A 20,801-nucleotide genomic window follows, 5' to 3' on the forward strand; every position below is an offset into this window, starting at 1 on the left:
CTGGTAGAAAACCAGGTCCCGGCAGGAAGGAAGGAACATTCTTGCTATATACATTTGATGAAAGGAAGGAAATTACTTGCAGAACTCAATTTCTTGGAACAGATTCTGGACCTCCACTGCGTCTAGCCTTGCATATATCACTAGAAGTCTGAAATAGAAGATTGTCAGCCCTCTGAGACCTGTCTCCTTCTCATTCCTCTTCACTTTCTGGATCCTCTCAGAAACATCTACTGCGCTGAGGCAATGAACTCTTACAAATCATACCTTTTTTGTAAGATTCACAGCCTGCTTTCTAGACAAATGTGGTTCTTCTCCAAACATAATTTCTTAAATAAGCCATAATAATAATCAGAGCACTTTACATCAAAGAAATTCAAATCGCTTACAATATCAGTTGAGCCTTACACCCCCCTGCCATGACTGCTCACGTAATTACATCAGTGTCATTTTTAAAGCTAGCAGTGGAAAGAAGGCATACCATGGGGATGTCTCAATTTGTTTTTCATTGCTGCTGCCCTTTATGTCTGGCAGAGCCATCCAGGCCCAGCCCAGAGTGAAGCCTCCCAGGCCTTCAGCTTCTTCCTCTTTTTGTCTGCTAGGAGCGATTTTGTTCCTGTTCCTGACCAACAGGTCTTCCACAGTGAAAAGTGAGGAGAAAGAAATGATGCAGTATGATGGCACAGAAAATAAGGGATACACTAATTTTTTAATTTCTGTCCCATGTTCATGTCATTGTCTACTGACTTTATAACATACGACTCCGTGGCTTTGGAACAAGGAGCTATGACCTTGTATTTTGATAGAGAACCATCTGTACATTGGTGACATTCTTAAATAATAATTTTCTTTTAGTAAAGCCAGAGCTTTTCCTCTTCACTTGAGCTACAGGGACATAACAACATCAGTCGTGTTGCTAATACTCTCCCTTGGCAAGGACACATCCAATAGCTTCTGCAGGAACAACCATGATGGGCCAGGGATTTGTGTCAGCCTCCCTGCTGGCCCAAACCAAAGGAGAAGGAACCAAACCTGCCTTTGAGTTTGAAAAAAAAAAAAAAGTTTTCTGCCCATCTTCTTCCAACTCTTGTTCACTGTGGTAGGACTTGAAGCAGAAGTCTCAAGAGGTTCTTTCATGGTCCCTCTGTCCTGAACAGAGGAACAGCATGAAAATACTGGAGACTCCTGGCAGAATCTGTTTCCAAAGGAATTTCTGGCCCAGCCTTGCAGGCATAGGCAGCTCAGTGTTTCAGAGTTTTATGTCTCCTGTTCTCCAAATCTCTTGTGGATTGTCCCATCAGTAGTTTGCTGTGTGGGAAAAATTCAAAGCCATTTTCCCCCGTGAGCTGACCCAGCTAGGTGGTCGGTCTGTACTGACACCGTTACAGGTTCTGTTGTCCATTTTTAAGAAAAATTGTTTCTTTTGCTCTTTGAAAATAATGAAAAATTTGTCTCGTGTCAGAGTGGAGGTCACGTCTTGGAGCAGTTCCTCCAGCTCCAACAGAAAAGGACACGCGTACACACACAGGCACAAGACTCAGATGAAAACAATTCATTATACAGCTTCCATGAACTTTCTAACTTTAAGCTCCTTTATCTTCTGAGCATGTGTCTCCAAGGCAACCACTTAACTACCACAGCTTTTCCAACATGCTACATTTCACATAATCTATCTCTTTTTCCAAAGTTTGAGTTTAGATCCTTGCCTAAATACCTCAGAACTATTTAAAGAAAAGAGAGTAAAGAAAAAGAAAATAACTGTGCTATATTTTTAGCAAACAAGCAGTACTGACTTAGATGTCTACTGAGATATGCTAGAATTCTCTAACTGTAATCACTTGGGTAGAGGTAAATTATTATTGATACAGAGCAAAAGCCTGGAAATAATTGAAATAAATGCTAAACTTATCTGGCCCACCCCCTTTCTCTGTGTCTCCTGGGTCTTCAAACTGGGTTAGAAGTTCCAGGAGGACTGTAGATTTCTGTTACCCCTCGCTTCTGATTGAGCTACAAATTCCTCAAGATGAAGTGTGTTGCTCTGTTCATTTTTGTTCGTGTTCTGTTGAAAAACAGAAATGTGCTTAGAAATAAAAAGGGGAAGGAGAGAGCTGCCTGGCCTTTTCTGGGTTAACAGCAGAGTTTAGTTCATGTTGATCGGAGCTCAGAGCATGGGAGGGTTTGACTGCAATCATTATTATGTTAGAAATATTTATAGAACGAATATTGCAGAAGTTAGAAAGTATGGAGCCCTGCTACCCTGTCCTGTTGTCAGCTAGCAGGTCTATTAGCTTTCTCTCAACCCAGAGCTGATCTTTATCCCCTCTTCCTAATTGAGGCTGTAGATAAAGCATCATATATTTACTCTTGTGCTCAGTCAGTTCCTTTAAGGCAAAGGTTCAGAGATCTGGTAGCTTAAAGAGGGAGTTCAATGCTGAAGGGTGCTCGGGAGATCTATGTGCTTCCTTGGCTAATGAAGGTCATGACGACATATTCAGTCCTCTGTTGAGAACAATAGAGCAAGTAGAGTTTTCTAGGATGAAAGTTCTTTGCGCTACTTCTGGTCTGTTGTCCAGCTTTGTACCAATCCGCGAGATGAACCTAATGCACCTTGCAGCATTGCACCTTGCAACAGAAAATCCTGGGATACCTGACCTTAGATTTTGAGAGTGACACATTAATTATTCCAAATTTGAGGTTCAACAAGGCCAAGTGCTGGGTCCTGCACTTCGGCCACAACAACCCCAGGCAACGCTACAGGCTTGGGGAAGAGTGGCTGGAAAGCTGCCTGTCAGAAAAGGACCTGGGGGTGCTGGTTGACAGCCGGCTGAACATGAGCCGGCAGTGTGCTCAGGTGGCCAAGAAGGCCAACGGCATCCTGGCCTGTATCAGAAATAGTGTGGCCAGCAGGAGCAGGGAGGTGATCGTGCCCCTGTACTCGGCACTGGTGAGGCCGCACCTCGAATACTGTGTTCAGTTTTGGGCCCCTCACTACAAGAAGGACGCTGAGGTGCTGGAGCGTGTCCAGAAGAGGGCAACGAAGCTGGTGAAGGGCCTGGAGCACAAGTCTTATGAGGAGCGGCTGAGGGAACTGGGGTTGTTTAGTCTGGAGAAGAGGAGGCTGAGGGGAGACCTCATCGCTCTCTACAACTACCTGAAAGGAGGTTGTAGTGAGGTGGGTGTTGGTCTCTTCTCCCAAGTAACAAGCGATAGGACGAGAGGAAATGGCCTCAAGTTGCGCCAAGGGAGGTTTAGATTGGACATTAGGAGAAATTTCTTTACTGAAAGAGTGGTCAGGCCTTGGAACAGGCTGCCCAAGGAAGTGGTGGAGTCCCCATCCCTGGAAGTATTTAAAAGACGTATGGATGAGGTGCTTAGGGACATGGTGTAGTGGGCATGGTGGTGTTGGGTTGATGGTTGGACTCAATGATCTTAGAGGTCTTTTCCAACCTTAATGATTCTATGATTCTATAATTCTATAAATGTACAAAGACAAGGTCCGTTTTGAAACGCGGTTCACTTTGTAATGAACGTTCACTCCTTTTGAAGTTATAGTTCTACAGGTTGATTCCATTAGGGATAAAATATGAAAAAAAATGCAGTGAGGAATTTTCAAACAGTGAATATAGGGAAGAAAATTGTGATCTAGTTCTGATATTCATAACAACAACAAAAAAACCCACTAGCAAATTATTCTGTGAGTAGCAGAACTAAGGAACCAGACTTGCTTCAGATTTGTCGTTTTGTCCTCTAACTCTCGCACAAATACTCTGCAATAACTGCAGCTCTCCCCGTGTCCTCCATGAGCCTCGGTGGGACAAGCAGCGGCACGCGCTGCGGCCAGCCTGGGAGACCGTGGACGTGGCTGCCGGGCGCTGCACAACAGGCGGGTACTGCCTGCCCTTCCCTTGCGGGGCAGTGGTTGAGCCTCTTACCCCAAATCCCTACTTTCACAGAAGTCGTGGAAGCTCTGTTACCTTTGCGTCGTTCACCGTGTTTTTAGAATTTTGCATCTGATGAACCAGAAAATAAAATCATGTTCTAATGCCAGCTAATAATCATTTTAATCAAGTGTTCAAATTCCGTAATGTAATGAATATTATCAATTAGGGAAGCTGCGTTTAAGAAAACCCTAATTTGGAATCAGTCTATAAGGAAAGCAGTTAGGGCAGTGGCAGCGTGTTTGACCAAACAGATAGCCGAGACACAGGCGCCGAGTCTCCCTTGCGTGCTGAGCAGCATCTCTCACTGCTACAGAAGTGAAGTGCAGGTGTTTGCCTGTAAAGTAGGAAGGATTTTGCATGTTATTACCATTAAACTAGGATTGTATTGTAAAGGCGGGATGTGACTGCAGTCATCTTTCTCTTCTTTGTAAAGAGAAAAAAAGGCACTTAAAACAAGGGAAAAGCTTCATCTAGGCAGAGTGGATGTAAACTTTATGTACTGTAACTAGCTATTTAACCTCTGCAACCTTATCTATCTGGAGACCCGTTCACACAGCATCCGTGAAATGAAGGCCTCAGGCGAATGGTTTGTTGAGTGTCTGTGCAGACTCTCAGATGTACACAAAACATCATGAGACACACAAAGGCATAGAAAGCAGAAATGGGTTTGTAGAGAAAGGGACAGATCTGCCAAGCCCCCGTCCTGGGACGATAGGACCTCTTGTAAGCATAATTTCCTTTTGTAAGAATAGAGACCTTTTTTACTACACTTACCCACAAATGTTCCATAATGACTGCGTCCAGAGGGGTCTGATAGGGAGGTGAAGGCAGACGTTTGAATTTTCACCGTTTTTCATTCTCCCATATGTTCTTACTTGGGCTTTTTCAACCGTCACAAATCCTTCTTTGCAGATCTGATGAAGCCGGGGCACCCATTAGCCGAAATCCAAAGAGGATTTTTGATCACAGAGACTGGTTTTTGTTCCTTGCAGAAGAAAAGTGATGGCTGATTGTCTGCATCTCTTGTTCACATTTCAGTAATGTGAACAACTGAAACAAAATCCCCTCTTTCACCTGACTTTGCAAGCCACCGTGTGCTGGTGGTGGTGGTTTCACAGGGTAACAACTCCCAGGGAAGGAAGAAGTTACTGGTGTTATTGGGAAAGACGTCAAAAGGGAAATCTACTGCAAACTGGGATCAGGTTTAATGGTGGTGTACAATGCTTCTGCTGCCAAGCTGGGTGCGGAGGCACCCTTACAGAAAGGGACGGCAGCAAGAGAGCCCTTTGCTGCCGTTTGAAGCCACGTAGTCTCCACTGTTGGTCGCGCCTGTAAAGGAGAAGCTGTAGCCAGGTGTAGCTGGGGGAAGCGCATCCCTCAGTAGTCGCTGTTTGTGCTCTCAGGGAGACTGTTTGGGGCTCAGCCTTTGGGGTTTTATCTTAGAGCCGTGAGCAGAGCTGCTGGCCTGGCCAGCCTGGCTGCCCTCTGGGTTGCAGAAGGGCATTTGCTCGGAGACGTCTCTTCAACTCTCCCGGACTCCACTGCCGGGGACACTGCAGTGGGTGGCAGGTCATACGCCAACAGGCTGGCGGGATTTTTGGCACATGCTGGCAGCGTGCTCATCTCTGCTCTTTGCTTTCATTCAGACTGATTTTTGCTACGTGTGGGGCAGGTGTTTTTGAAAAGGTCTGTATTTGGCCCAGATTTGTCCTACAGACACCGAGTTAGCTGGAATGCAGGAGGCAGATTCCTTCCAGTTGCCAGCAAGCCTCTCTCAGGGAATAACATTTAATGGGCTGCCATTATTGGTGGCCACTTCCCCGATCAGTGACTGGGAGCCACCAGCAGCAGCTTTTGCAGCAGTGAGAACGTCAGCGCTGTGTGCGGAGAAGCATGGCAGAAACCCCAGCAAGCTGAGCCTGACGAGCATTTAAACCAGATCCCTTTACAAATGGGAAGAAGTCATAAAACCTGCTGTGAAACCTTAGTCCTAGCTTCAGCTGTTAGTGACTTTAATGGCAAAAGTGCCATGTCTTCGTTATAGGAGCCCTTTACTCCATTGTCTAATTCCGAAGGGGACTGGGAGCAGATTGATCCCACAGTAGCACTTCAACTAGTAGCAGAGCAATAAAAAAGGGGGAAGGAATAAGAAAAAAAAGCCCATGTGCTAAACAGCAGCCATTCTGCTTCTGCCTTTCAGCACAGGCAGGTGCTTATGGGGTTTTCAAATCCCCTTTACGGGAGCACCGCAGTAATGCTCCTCTCGGGATGTGCAGAGCCCTCAGCCAAAGGAGGACCTGCCTCTACCTGTAGAGAGGAAAATAATTCCTACTCCTCAGTGACAAGCCAAAATTCTTCACAAGTATGCGCTAGGAATTAAAGGCCCAGCCCTATTAAGAGCAATAAATTTGTACCAGGGATGTTCTTTGGCCCAATAGTGAGAGTAAATTGACACTTTCTGGCACTGCAGCCTCCTGCCAAAGGGTGGGAAGAAGTAACCCAGGTAATAGTAAAGTGATCTCAAAGGGGTTTTTTCTGCAGGCTGGCTTTCGGAATGAAAGCCAAATTCTAGCTTTGCGTGAGTCTCTCCAAAGTTTCTTGGAGCTAAAATACTGTGCTTCATTTATTACAAGCTGATCAGAAGCGTTTCTTGATCCAACGTCAACACCCTCAGAAGGGAAAAGACAGAAGCGGGGAGCAAAGAGCTGGAAGGGAGACAGAGCGGCCACAGACGGGCGCGCAGCCCACAGCGCTCTGCACGGGCCGCCGTGGGGATTGCACGGAGCGGCCGGGCGGGGAGAGCCCTTCCCTCACCTACTGGGGTCGGATCCCGCCTGAACCTATAAAGACAGTGTCAAGCTCACAGGCTGGGGACAGGTCCAACCCAGCTGATATAATTGTGCAACGTTAAGATCTCCTGAGTGGCAGCTGGGAGATATGCCCTGGCCATAGCTGCTTGGAAAAATAAAGAGGTATCTACTGGTAGTGTGGGACTTGCTGCACCTTCCTCATCTCCTTGTGCTAGGAGAGATGTCTCCGCAGTGCTGCACGTGCCTCATATTAATCTCCTGGTGTTTTGAGAAGGAGCTGTTCAAATATTTTGCTAGGAGCAGTTTTGGGGTGTGAAAACACACAGCTTGAGGAAGGTGGCAGGGCGCTGAAGGCTGAGTGATGGACCAACCTGCTGACAAGGGGCTGGAGGAGGACCGGCACGTCCTGCACGGGGCTGGCAGACAGCGCAAGGGAGCAAGCATCGGCATCCTCCTTTTGAGTAGGGGCTGGGGAAGAGGTGCTCCTCCAGCCTGTGCCTTCTCCAAATGGGCAGTATTTAGACTCCTTTTTCCAGAGGGGTGAAGACTCCTGGAGCCCCAGCAGCTGAAAAGCAGACCCTGGCTCTGCCGTGAGAGCTTTGCAGCTCCAGGGTACTGCAAAGGGGCCTTTGGCTCTGCAAAGGAGACAGCTGGAAGGGATGGAGAGAAGCTTTGAGCCTGGGCCAGCTCCCTCTGCCCCAGGTTGTGTCCCACACTGCCAGTCCCCAGCCAAAGGGGACATGCAGGGGGCTCGGAGCCCGGTGCCAGGTGCACCCCAAGGAGGAGACGGGCTCTCACCCTGCGGCTGGGTGTGCTCCCTCCTCGGGGGGCTCACCCAAAAGTGCTGGTGAAGGGAAGGTAAGTGAGGGGCTCCTGTTGGGGGAAACAAACTGCTGCTCTCAGGAGCTGCTGCTCCTCGGACTCAGTGTCAGCCAGAGCTGGGAACCATAAGTGATGGTGACCCCGAATCCTGCCATTGAGGTTGGTGTTTCTAGCATCTCCCTTGAGGGTACCACGGAGCTGGTGGCTTTGTTCTTGCTCCCTTTTTTCTGTCTGGAGCCAGGTGTAGTGTCAACTTTGCTCAGCCATCCTCAGTGGGTTCCTTTGCTCAGAGCTGAGAGCACTACGAACCCTTTCCATGTACGGAAAATCATTTCATGGCTCATGAAAAAACAGAATTTTAATGAGATAAGAGTGCTCTGTGAAAATCCCATGGACAGGAGCCAGCAGTTCCCGAGGGATAGAGATGCCTTTTCTACTTCTCTGCCTGCCCATATGCTTGCTTTTAAAATTATTTATAAACAAGTTCCTGAACTGATGGAACCACTTCTCGTGTGTAGCACACAATATTATGGATAGTTACCGAGACCTTAATAGGATCAAGCTATCTCCTGTGCAGGTGGAGATGGAAGGCGAGGTTCATTTCAAAGGGAGCTGTTTATGTAGGCTTGAGCAGTTCAGACCTCATGCACAGAGCCGGGACAAACAGAGCACGGGGAATTTGGTGCTCTGGGCAAAGGAGGATGGTTAAAGCACGGCAGCCTTTCTGTGCTCGAGCAGGGCCCACTCTGTGCCTGAAATCGGTGCCGTGTGTCTTGCGATGACGTTGCCTGACCCAAATGCATCAGATTTGAGACCCATATTTAGTTTTTCCCCACTCCCAGTGACATGGGCACTGCTGCACAAGCTTCAAAGTGGTATAAATGAGGAAAGTTCCCTGCCCAGCTTTCATATACATCTGTGTCATCTTCATGCTGAATTCCGTTCAGTGGCTTTCCTTTTGCCCTGGGAGAAGGAGAACAGGCTCGTTAGGACCTGCCCAGTAGCCTGCTGCACACTGGAGTCTGTGAAACAAGTCAGTTTGATAGCCGAGGGTCTGGCTCTTCACCTATGGATCTCAGAGCAAACCTACCTGGGAAACACGGTGATATTCCAAGTTCGGGGGCTGATTCCCTCAGTCTCCCCACACCTCGACCCACGTCCCTTTGTGTAGAAGGCAAAGCCGTGGTATCAGTTACACCCTGGGATGAGTTAGTCAGGAAACAGCTGCTCTGAGGGTATCTCGCTGGGGTTTGGCATTCAGTGGGGGTGCGAAGCTCTCCCACACCCGTGGAGATGCCGCGTACTACAGGAAGAGCACTAACCAAGAGTATATAAAGTGTGGCATCACCCCCCCAGCCCTCCACCTCCACCTGCAGCCATCTCTGCGCCCTCCCGGGGCTCCGGCGGAATCCCGGCTGGGGTCAGTTACACACTGCGTGTCTGCCACTCGCCAAATCACAGCGCTTTGCCACTTACACCTGTTCTCTGACCAACATGCACCCAACGTGTAACTCACACCGGGGTTTACGTCACCTCTGAGTTTTCTCTATGGTGTCAAATGTATTCAATTTATCACCTACTGTCTGTGGAGCAGACAGGAGCGAAGCGGGGAATCCACAACTCGCTTCCCAGTGGCAGAAGAGTCTCCGTCACAGGAGCAGCAGGAATGAAAAGCATTCCTGATCCTGCCGAAGTGCTCTGCAGAGCCCCGCCAGCCTTTGGTCAGCTCCCCCTTGCAGGCGCAGAAGCTCCCACCTTTCCCAGGAGGTCAGCACCATCCATCTCCCTCCGAAGGGAGGGACTCCCGGCTCTGGTGTGCTGTGCATAGGTTTGCACGCCTCTTCCAGGGTGGACAAGAACGTCCTGTCCTCCTGGCTCCACAAGAGGAACCTATATGACCAAGAGATCACGTCTTACACTGTGGGCTGAGACCAGGCTTCCCTGGGAGGCTCTCTTTGTTAAAATGGTCGCTTTCCTCAGCCCCGCGTAACTTGATGTATGGGAGAGAGGGAGAGAGGTGGCGTGACCGTATCCGACAGCCTCCATTCTCCTGTGCTGACTGGGACCTTAATCTTCACTGCTTTGTGTGACTCCCTTCTCCTTTCTTGTTTGCTTCGCTGGTGTGACTTTACCTCTGTCTGAGCAAATATCACCGAGAAATCTCTTGTAAACAGGGAGACATGACATTTTTACAAGCTGAGTTGAAGATGCATGCTTAGTTATTTGCTTTGGAGTCCATAGACAAACTAGACAAGCTAGACAAACAGCGTATTACCCCAGCCTTTGCCCCTGGAGGGAGCCGTGCTCTGTAGAGCCTGACCCCGGGTGTCCAGGTTCAGCACTGGTGTTACATTGGCCCAGACCTTTCAGCTTCCCAGTAAGGGCGATGCAGAAGAAATCACCCTGAGCTCTCCACGCTTTGTTTCTAGAAGCTACACAGCTCTTCATCTGTGTGCAGGCAAACCAGCCCGTCTGCCTTCGCTCCCTGCTGCAGTTTTTCCACCCAGATGGATTCCTCATTCTGGTTGCAGACCCCTTGTGCGGATGCGTCTCTGATGCCACGCAGCACTGCGTGGGCATCTTGTTACTTGATTGAGGTAGGAGGCTAATTTATCAAGTAGCAATTATGCCTGGCAACCTGTTCCTTTCCCTGGCCAGTCAACGGGTGACAAGTTATTGCTGTCTCAACGCTTTCCTCTTGGAAGTACTGTGGGGCTGCCGTGAAAAATTATGCTTGTTAGGTGTCGTTGCTGAAAGTGTACTCGGAGCTCAGGTAACGTTGTCCAGCCAAGCACCAGCCTCGCAGCTCCTCCGTTAACTCATTTGCAAGAGGGGCTGTTTCTACCAGCCATAGATTTTCAGGACACTGGTCCTGGCTTCCCCGTGTCTCACTCTTCCTGTCTCTGCTCCATCATGGGATTTAATGATCAAATAATATTTAAGAGGCTTCAAAACCAGATACTTCCATAGTGTCAATAATGATAGAGGGGTTAGTGAGGAGCAGTGAGTAACACACTGAACCAGGACTGCTGAACCAACAAGCTGCTGTGTGACCTTGAACAGCTTTCCACTGCTCTCTGCCCTGCCTCCCTTACTCTCCATCCATCTTCCCGGTGTAGGAGCGAACCAGTTCCTATTAGGAGGCTGTATAACCCTAGGGTAGTGACGTACAGACTGCCAGTGGGGCCTCCAAGTGTTACCAAAGTAATGAATTTTTCAGTGTTGTTGATGCTCTTTATTAGGCTTGTATGTAAACCATCGGCAGCAGCACTGGTTGTTTCTAGAGTGCAAATAGGACAAATAAACACCCTTTGCTCCGCTGCGGGGCCCGCCAGCCCAGCCCCTACAGTGCCTTCAAAGACCAAGCACCTTCCAGGGCTTGCTGGAGGAGAAACCATTCCTTTGTCACCAATGTCATAACTCAGCACGGTTGATTTATTGCTTCCTGAGTCCCTCTCTCCAGTTCCACAGTGTTATCGTCGGCTGGTTGTAGTGTGCGCGCTCCGGCAGGGTGACTTAAACCAGGACCGGTTCTTGTCGTCTGTGTCAGAAGGAACGAGATCAGGTTTTATTAGAAACAGCATGTGGACAGTCTGAGCGAAACCAGCATTATGAGCATGCCGCTGCCGGCCGGGAGGACGAGGCGTGCAGCCGTGCCTGGCACACTCTCACAGGCTCGGCTGAGCCGGGCAGGACACGGCTTCAGAGCCAGGCCAGTTCAGGGCACAGAGTGGGATTACAAGATGCTCAGCATCGTGAGTGAGTGGAGAGGGAGAGACAACCAAACACGGAATGGATCAAACATTTTACCTTCCTGTTCTTTTAGTGGAAAATAGACTTTTCTCCCTCTACCTGGAAATCCCCAGAGCCAACGTCTTTTTTTTTTTACCATTACAATTTCCCTTAAAAAGCGTCTGCCCCTCTCCCATCACTAAAAAGAAATTAATTTTTTTTAAAAAATCAAAGAAAGATTTTAAAGAAAACAGAAAAGTATTTTTTCGTGGTATATTCTCTGCTTCAGAAGAAGAATAAAAGTATATTCTCTTCTTCAGAATACATAACACACACTTGTGCAAGAGCACCAGTGTCTTTTTATGTGTGGGGGTGACATTCAGTGCAAACGCAAGTAGAAGGCTCATCTCCAGCAGAAGAGCTGACAGCTTACTGATACGTATTGATCTCATTCTCACTAGGGTTTGTCTTTATATTTCTTTTCTCGGAGCAGACGGGTTTTGCTGATTGGGTGTGGAATGTGTATTTATTGGTCCCACTGCCCTAGGGACTTTCATTTTGGCAAGGAAAGCAAAGGAGACGCCAGCAGACAAGAGAGGGTCTAAAAACACTCCTGGTAGGTTTGAAGGGATGAGCAGCATAGTTAGCAAAGTTAAATGGTTTTATATGACACGGTTGTCTGCGATTGCAGAGGACTAGACTCAACATGCAGACGATCTTTCCAGGCCTGGTTGCCAACTTGGGCATGCCATTTGGGTTCGGTTGTAAACGCAGCCTGGAGAGCCCCTCTCCACGCTAGTGTCTGCCACCAGCCTGCTTGGGCAAGTCACTGCCCTGCTCAGAGATGCTCGAAGAGGAAGTTGTATTGGCTTCGGTTGAACTTTCTTTTTATAAACTAGCCGTGTTGACAGCTCTGTTTCAGCGTGTTTCAGTGTGACCTGTCTCCCAGGGACATCCACACGAGGGACTGAGCCACTTTGATCTCAAGTGTAGAGTGGTACCTTAGGTTAAAGTGGTGATGGTGGAGACAAACGCTTCCAAGCCAAATCTTCTCCACCTAGATGCCGTCCGCTGAGCTGAGCCGTTGTGTGTGGGGCAACTCCCAGTGAGGCTTTGCCAGGCTTAGGCTTTCTCTAAACAGCTATTTTTAGGGTTGATACTATAAATCCCAGTCTCTCCCTCTTGCTGCTGCATCTTATCTCCTTAAATCATGCATAGTAGCAGCTGCTTGGCTCTACCTCTGACTTCTCCCTTCAAAGGGAAGGGAAACTATTTTGAAATGTAATCCTTTTCCTCTTTTTTTGGCTGGGAAAGACCTGACCTGCAAAATGTGGGCCACTGAGTAACAGCACCTTTCTGGTACCTCAAAACTCCAGCCTTGCCGTGGGGTCAGGGGGAGGATGGGGAGTTGTGCCGCTCCCGGTAGGTCCCCGCAGAGTGCAGCCGAGGCAGCGCTCGTCTGGGCGCTCAGCGCCTGTGCTGCCTGCCCTGCACGGCCCCGAGCACACGGTGCCAGGAGCAGTGGCAGGAGGCAGCTAGTCACCAGCTCTTCGCATTTGCTGAATGCAAGCAGGTTCCTTAGCCGGGACGTGCTGTCCCAACACCGTGCAGGTAGCTAGTCGGCTGCACCACAAGCATGCACAGAGGATCCTCACTGTGCTGTCCAGCCTTGAGCTCCTCACCTCTGCCCCGGTCTGTCCCAGAGGCCCAAGGGCAGTGCAAGCTCTCAGGCCAGGCTGGGAAGGTCTGGTTTGGATTGTTGAGATTTGGAGGAGTTCTGGGGTTTTGGAGGATTCACAACACACGTCAGAGCTTGGCCTGCTGCGTCAAGCCCACTGCGTCACTCCGGATGTCGACATGGGTGCTCAGGTGTTGGGCCACCGTGGCTTGTTCCTTTTGGTGTCAAATTATTTACGATTCATGTGTTGCTATGACATCACTTCCCACTGGGCTGGTGACCCAGCTTGTCTTCCGCCAAAGCACCTGGCAAAACGCCCGGCCGCCTGTCTCCCTTTCGCCAGCAACCTGCGTGCTGACAGTGCAACTTGCCATCAGCCCCTTCCTCTCCGTCCGGGGCTCCGACTCAGGGGCTAGTGGCTTGTGAGGGTGGCTCGCGTGGCTTACAGTGCCTGGTAGACTGGGAGAAGAGACCACGGCGGGGCGGCTCTCACAGCATGCTTGGGAAGAGGTTTTTGTTCCTCATGAACGCGAGTACAGGGGTGGCGTACGGACTCGCCAGGGTACGGCTGTGGGTGGAACTATAGGTGCATTTTTGCAGCTCCCTCTGCTACTGTTTGTTCAGCTTTCATTCAAGAGCTAAATCACAAGGGGATAATTTGCAAATAGCAACTGTATGTTAAATACTAATTTGTATGTACATGTTTGGGTTGCTTTCCAAAGTCCATTTATCATCTCAGTCCCCTGCATCTGTTGCTACGAGGCTTTCTGCCAACTCAGCAGAATGGGAACTCCAGCTAACCCTGCTCGCACTTGTCTTGCTCCCAGCACCTCCGGATGAGAACTGAACGTGGCTGGGTCTGCCATGTGATGAGCCATACCAGTGCTCGGAGCATGTTAGGGTTTCTATCCAACAGAAAATGCTAAACATGTCAAGTTTATCTGGGCTTGCTGGAGTCTGTACCCATCTCCTGTTGTCACTTTTCTAAACTTGGAAAAACAGCCCAGAAAGTTTAGCCGGTAGAAACCATGAATTTCTCAGGACCCCTAAACTTGGTACAAATTCTGGATGTAGAGGGAAGGCTGGTGTGAGACCCTCAGCCTGTGCCAGTGCGTCAGCTTGGGGATTTGCAGTTCTGCTTCTTTCCACTGGAGCTCCCATGCACGACTCCATGTCTCGCGCAGCACAAGCCCAGAGCCAGCCACTTGCCCGGAGAGCTTAGGTGCTAAGTTATATCTAGACCAATATCTAATCTGGGCAGGTCTAAAACTAACCATGAGAAACAACAGCCCTGCTATAAAACAGACGGAGGCGAATTTACTACTATTTCCTACAAACCCTTTAGGATGAAATCAAAACAGTCCCTGCTGCCTGTGGGCGTGCAGGTGGTGAAATCGCCGGCACCACCAGTTGCACAAAGCAGATCGACACAGCTGAGCCCAGAGCCCGTTTTCTGGGGAGACTGGCATTGTATGTGAACTGGAATTTCCTGTAAACCAAGTGCCCCTCCAATAGAAAGAAATGTCCAGGAAACAGCTGCGCACATGCAAAGCACTTTTACTACTTGCCTGATGTTTTCCTCAGCATCACGTTTTCGTAAATTTTTTTTTAAATGCTTAAATCCTGTGCAAACAACCTTTTTCTCACCAGCTTCCTGTATGACAGTAGCCAAGAGAAACAGCTTCATTTGGGGTGATCCGTTTAAGCCACACACCGTATTGTCTGGGAATATGGGGACCAAGGATTATTCAGTGGAGGTTGAAAAATGTTAATATTTTATCAGCCACAGAGTAAACAGATAAAGCGGAAACCACTTTATATTTTTCTGAAATGTTAATAATGGGCTGATAATCTCCAAAGCCTACATGCTTCCTGTGATTCAAAAGGGACTGCATGTACTCAACATTCACAGTGCAGACCTGGTACAAGTTACACACCCTCTCCAAGAAAGGATATCGTTGGTCTGGATGGGAACATGGCACAGAAATCAAAAAGCCGCTTTCTACAGTTTCTTAATGGAAATTGGAGAGCCACAGGGAAGAGCAGACAAGGTGACTGGCAACCTTAGATACCTGCCTGGAGCTTGACCCACACATCTCCTTAGACCTGGGACCCAGCAGCGCTACTCTGAATCTCAGAAAGACCTGGAAGTGGCTTGGCACCTGTGTAAAGGTTATCTTTAATTATCGTTAATTATTGAATTTTGGAAGGACTTGAAGATTTGGGTCAACCCTGAGTTATTAGAATGAGATTCACAATGAGGCCCATGTAAAGGGCGTCCCACCACACATCTGCTGCAGGACAGTTTTGTGTCTTCCTCCTTGGCGCTAGGCCACTCCAGGACCTTGCATCAAAGGCCCCGTGCGCCGCTGGGCGGGAGCCAACAGGCCAGCTTTGATGATGACTGGGGTTTGCATCCCACACTTAGCCCAAACAGGGAGGCTAGTCCCTGCCCACGTGAGAAGGCAGAAAATGCACAACTACCATCCCATGCACCTGGAGAGCACTTGCACGGGGAGGACAAAACTGCAGGTCACCTTTGCCTTGTGCTTAATGACGCTTGGTCTCCAGTTCCAACATTCTAGCTCCTGAGAGATCAAATTAGACTTTTCCCAAACATCAGTGATTATAAGTCAATGTAGCTTTTAGATATAGCTCCTAAAGAGGCTTATGTTGGTGCTTATACTCTACAGCCTGATCTGAGTACAGAAATGTAAGATGTGACTCTCCATACCAAGAATTATTTCCATTTTAGATTATATCAAGTCTCTGCAAACTTGTTCAGCTCTTATATCCAGAGTGACTGTATTGAAATCAAACTCAAATTCTTGTATTTGGTCTAGATATATCATTTCTCTGGCTTTGTATCTGGGAACCCTGATGCTTTTCTGGCAGAAGTTGAAAGTTTCTGCCATTTACAGACCCGTGCAAAAACTGACAGGTATAAAATTCCTTTCTTGTGCCAACTTAATGCCATTTTTCTTTTGCAATCAAGGATCTAAACACACACACACACACTTTCTATAACTATTGCCAAAGCCTGGGGGGGTGTTGCAGTCTCCCCTTTCTCCAGGGTTTCACTGAGACTCGGCATTTTTTGACAAAGGGTAATGTCATACCGAAAGACTAGAGCCTGAGCAGAACAAACCCTGCAGCCCTAACTGGCAGCACAAGCTGACCTTTCTTTCAGGTTAGACACTTTTCCTCAGGTCTCTGCATGCACATCCTTGTATCTTTATTCAGGATGTACCCTTTGCCAAGTGCAACAGATAATAACTACTCTTCGCTGTATTGATGGCTCTTCCTCCAACTCACAGCTAGATATCCCTCTTCCACTTTCAACAACAGAAACAAAGGAGACTTCTCCTAATTTGTTGGTATATATGAAGCAAATAACATTCCCTGGAGATCACAGTCACCCCGTTTTCTTTTTTTTTTTTCAAACTGAATATAACTCAACTATAAAACTTACGGAGTTTTCCTATGTCCTTTCTTGTAATTAAAATCCAGTATTTTCCCAACGTCATTTAGGTTTTATTACGCAGCAGGTACATATTAACAGCAGCAATTTAAATGAAGTTTAAAAAATGCTGGGCAATTTTTTATATCACTCACTGAAACTTCATTTGTAACCAGTGTCTCGTGGGCCTTATCAGCAGAAGTCTTTTGAGTATTATCTTTTTGTTGTCGCTGCTTTTTCAATGCAAGTTGCATATGAACGGGAAGGTCAGGAGCCCCAGAGCTCCATTGCATCTTTACTGCTGATGGATGGAGAGATCCCTCCAGCACCACTCAGAGTTAATAGCTTTGATCGGAAACACTCTCAGGAGACGCACAGCCCGCAAGCATCATGTAGATTGAAGCAGGGCAGGGCAGATACATAAGCTGATGTTAATGGTCACAGCTCCTCTGTATTGGCCTCCAGCATCTAATGTAGGAAGCCTTTGCATTACACCAGCTATCACCCACCCGAAAGCAGAGGATAGGAGAGGAGCTGTATCTATGAGTGAGAGGTGCTATATTCCTCCACGTCCAACCCAGTGAGCCCCAGATTCCTACACGTGTCTCTGGTCCTCGCTGCCCACCCTCAGCTCCGATCCAGCCTGCCCAAGGCCCTAGCGTCAGGAAGGGAACTCCTCCGAGAGGAGGTCAGGCTACCCCATAAGCTCTGGAGAGAAGGGGAGGTGGTTGAAAACACAACAGCTCTGTTGCAGCGTCGGCCCCAGGCAGCTCTTCCAGGGAGCTGTGCACGCACAGAGGATGCCTGATGGGATTCCCAGACGTTCTGGCTCCCACTCTTGCCCACAGTTTCAAGTAAACAGTTTGGTACCACTTCCCCTTTCAATTCCTGTTTCCCTTTGCAGGCACACGGGCAAAACGAACTCACATTCCTGAGTCAAATGGGCAAACACAGCCAGATTGGTTGTGCCTTAAAATACTGTTTTCTGTTCTTTCCCTCCTCTTTTTTTTTTCCTTTCCCTTCGCATGTGTGTTGCTGTTTCCACAGCAATGACTAAATATTGACATGCAACATTCACCAAACAAGAAAAACGAGCGCATGAATAAATATGAACTGAAACAGAGGGCTCTCCAGTGGCAGGGCTCGCTGCTCTGCTCCAAACCAGATGATAGCAAGAGAGCACCCACCACCCGCCACCCCTACCTGGGGCAGTGGGACTGCCCAGGCTGTCAATCCACAAAATTCAAGTCTGGCTGCTGGCAGCACTGTGTGTGCTGTCACTGTGAATGTGGTGCTCGGGATGCTACCGAGATAAACTGATCATCAGGGGAAAACCTCTCCTCCTTTATCCCTAAGAATCCATGTGGATAGTGTGAATTTACAGTATTTGCAACAGGCTCCATCCATCCACTTGCCTGCATTCCCCAGCAGGTGTTTTCACTGAGTTACTTTTTAGAAATGTAAAGCTCAGCTGAGATGCAACATCTGTTTTTCAGCGAGATCTTGATTTTTGCAGAGTTCTACAGCTGGACTGGAGGCTGAGGGGGTTAAATGACTTGCTCAGGTTCAAAATGTTGGGCAGGGGCTTAGGTGGGATTAGAGCCCAGGATGCTCACAGCTTAGTCCTCGCCTTCTCTAACCACTTCTCAGCCACATGGCCTCTTTGGGTGCAAGGAGAAATTGCTCATGACATCAGGGTGTGTAATTCTGTAGCTGCACGCACCAGCAAATGATTTGCCTGGAAAGAAATGTAATCAATCTCCAGTTAAAATTCAGCTTCATGTTACCCTTGGCATAGGATTCATTAGAGTTTAGGATCACTGTGATGAGAACAGCTCAGAGAGCAGGAGATCCATTTCATGAAAGATGTCAGGTTTTAAAATTTGGTTTCACTCCAAGCGAAAATGAACACAGAAAATGTTGCAGCTTTCCTCAAAGTCTGTTCTCAGCCTCTTCTCAATGAACTACAGAGATTACGTTCCATAAGCCTTTTATTATCTGGCGTAGTTTCCAAACCTTGTCTCATTTAGATATACATTTTTGAGTGCATCCCAATTTTTTTCACATCCTTTTGAAGGGTAGGTCCAAGAGCAGGACAGAATATTCTTGCAGTGGTCTCACTAATTCCTCAGGCAAAGATAACATCATTTTCATCTCCCCCTGATAGTCTCTTCTTTTTGAGTTCAAATGCTCTTAGCCATGGTTTTGTGCTGATGTTTTTGTGCTCCCCAGGTCCCTTCTAATGTTTTTAGGGCTTCAGATCTTAGAAATGGGACCTCCAGTTTCCACGCTGGCTGTTTGTTTTTTTCCATTTGGTCAAATTCAAGCGCATATTGATCAAACTGCTCTTCATCCTTGTTACCAACTTCCACATTCACTTGTTGGGCCAGTTCTAGGTGTTATCGTTACTTAAATTTGCGTTTGGTTCAATATCCATAAGAAAGAAACCGGCTAGTATTTGGTCAAGAGCAGTGCCTGCTACGATGCCACCAGAAACAGCCCCATTTCATCACAGTTCCTCGTTTATATCTACTTTGTGTTCTCTCAGTTCCCTAATTGTAATCAACTTAAGAAGTGCTACGCTGCTTTGTAGAGTGCTTGCTATTTTTATCAGTAGGTCTTGCAGACAAACCTTACGCCTTACAGGAAACTCTCTGTATTATATCAACACAAGCATTTTTATTAATGAAGCTTGTAATTCCATCAAAAAACAATATAGCGTTAGTTTGGCAAAACCTATTTTCCACAAAACTATGCTGACTGGCATGAAATATGCTACCTTTAAATTCCTCAATGCTTGTATCCTGTATCAGTCTTTCCACAACTGAACCCGGAATCAATATCAATTAACTGACTTAATACCACCTGGGGCTTCCCATCTACCCCTGTTCAAATCTTGGCACAATTTGCAATTCTCTTCAGTCTTGTGGAATTTCCCTCACATTCCAAAATTCCCTTAAAACCAACAGTAGCAGGTCATACAGCTCCCACTTCTGCTGATCTTAAAGCACTTGACTGCTTCCTGTTGAAAGTTCTCCCTTGGTTTCTGATGGACCAGAGAGGATGTCATTATCACTGAAAGATATAAATATGCCACTTTTCTTTCTTTTCAAATTCAGAAATAGGTATTTATGAGTGCTTCCTGACTGAGGGACTGGTCATACTTGGATATAATGGGATTCATTACTTCTGGATGTGTTTCTTAGTTTTCCACTGCTATTTTTACTTTGAAAGGCAGTTTGTAGTTTCCCTTTCACCCAGGGTAAGAGTGGTTATGTTAATAACCCCAGTTAACTGCACTCTTAAGCACCATTAAACTGGAGGGGCTTAGTTTCCATTGCAGTTTGTCCTTGAATAGTTTTGATTAAACATATGTTTAAGTACTTAATTAAGATCTGAATGATCTCTTAACTCCAAAGCGGGACACCAGCAAATGTTGAACTCTCATGCAGAATGAGTTGGTCCTTTCTGCAGAACTTAATATTCAGTGTCTGTTCACAGCGTGACGTTGTATTATCTGATCTCCACTGTGCAAACTCCAGCCATGGGCTTCGGGAGGGCCAGGACTCCATGCTTCAATTGTCTTTAATGAAATAGATCTTACTTTATATAGTAAATACTTACTTTATAGATGCCACTTTGAGCTCTTCATTTCAGGTACAGATGCTTGTGAGTAAACATTTTGTCTCACTGCCAGATCTGTGGGTTTAGACAAGTATGGAGGGCTGTAAGTAGGATCTGGCTGACTCACAGAAACATTTATTTTCATCCGATAACCAACATGGAAGCCCAGTATTCAAAATTGGGTCCTGTTGAGTACAGAGGGTAGTTTTCTGTAACAGGAAGTTTTAGGTTTGCCAAGCCAAGGAAGCTATCTCAAGCTTATCTCATCTGTCTGATCATGAAAAAGGCGTGATTCTCCTTCGTCAGCTCATGCCATGGCATAGACATCCACAGAGACTCTGAACGGTGCTCATCAAAGCGAATGGAGAGAGTTATGGCTCGATGCAGCTTTGCGTTTGTGTTGAACACTGCTATAGTGGTGCCTGTTGAGAACTTACCCAGCCTTTGCAGAAGTGTAAGCCCTTTTCTTAATCTGTTCCTAAGCAGAACCTTTGCTCCTCGCTGATGTTACCCAGACAAACCTCTGACTATGGGTTATTTGCAAATGATAGCGTGTGATTTGCCACCTTAGGCCCACATAGATGTTTTGCTCTGCTTGGCCAGTGGCATTGTTTCAAAAGGGAGGATATCCAGAATTGTTTGCTAATAAAAGTCGTCGATAATCACATGTGTAAAGTTCATGAATTTCCTGACACTTGCCAGTGTTTTCACATTAAGCCAGGGGCTGTCCAAATTCT

The sequence above is a fragment of the Calonectris borealis genome, chromosome 18, assembly GCF_964195595.1.
Source record: "Calonectris borealis chromosome 18, bCalBor7.hap1.2, whole genome shotgun sequence".
NCBI classification, from domain to species: Eukaryota; Metazoa; Chordata; class Aves; order Procellariiformes; family Procellariidae; genus Calonectris; species Calonectris borealis.